A 1,135-nucleotide genomic window follows, 5' to 3' on the forward strand; every position below is an offset into this window, starting at 1 on the left:
TGAGGTAATGTCATTTCTGGAAGCTGGGGTACGTACCCAGAGGCCTTTTCTTTTTCACCTCAGAGGCCCGTATCCTGAAGCAGGATCAATCAGATCAAGAGACTGAGGTATAGTTAACCACACTGCAAAAACTATAGCTGCAAAAAGCTTTTTATATTCCCAGCAGGATGCCGTAATGACACCACACACACACACACACACACTGTGAAAACAATACCAGCCACATGCTGTTGCAGCAGGTAAAAATAAACCACAAGTGTCAGTCATGTACAGACTGTACTATAATGTACATCCCAGTGACATACAAAATGTGCTAAATTCACAAACCTAATTTTGTCTGCCAGCACCTATATAATTTTATTAAAACAATTCATCCCTAAAACCAGTTGCGGCCGCCCCCACCTCTTCCCACATTAAAAAAAAAAAGATTATATATATTTTTTATTTTTTTTTATTTTTAATAAACAAGGTAAATATTGTATAATTGGTATCAGTAAAATGTATAATCTACAATAAAATCTCGTTTAAAATTGTGTTGTAACTTTGTCTAAAGTTACTGATAAATCACATGTTTCCTTCCTGGCCTTGCCCGTGTATCATTACCCTCTCTCGTCTGGGCGCTATGCACAGCGCCCAGACGAGAGTGCAAGCAAGTGCAGCAGAAGCCAACTGTTGCTATCTTTAAACTATGCCGTCGAAAAATAATTTCAGCCAATCAGCGTCGTCAAATCTGATGGTCACAGGGCGCCTATGTCAGCACCCGGTGCAGTCTGTGAGTTGTTTGGACTCATATTCAAGGAGACAAAACAGGAAGCTGCCCAAAGCTATCATTAGCAGATAATATGAAAACTCCGTTTTTGACATAAAAATTGAATTATGGATTATCAATACTTTTTTTTAAAGTGACAGACACATTGGATTAACCTATGGATTAACCACCCCCCCCCCCTCTAACATCGCCAGAAGTCATAATTTAAGGGGTCTTTTCTCAATTTTGTTTACCGGGGAACATCCCCCCGGACCCCCCTAGTATTGTTTGGTCACCATTTCCACAGCCCCACCTGTAAATATTTTCCACCAGCCCCGCCACTGCCTAAAACATAACTAAATAAATGATTGAAGCTTCATTTTGTGG

Source organism: Notothenia rossii, assembly GCF_949606895.1.
Source record: "Notothenia rossii genome assembly, chromosome: 11".
NCBI classification, from domain to species: Eukaryota; Metazoa; Chordata; class Actinopteri; order Perciformes; family Nototheniidae; genus Notothenia; species Notothenia rossii.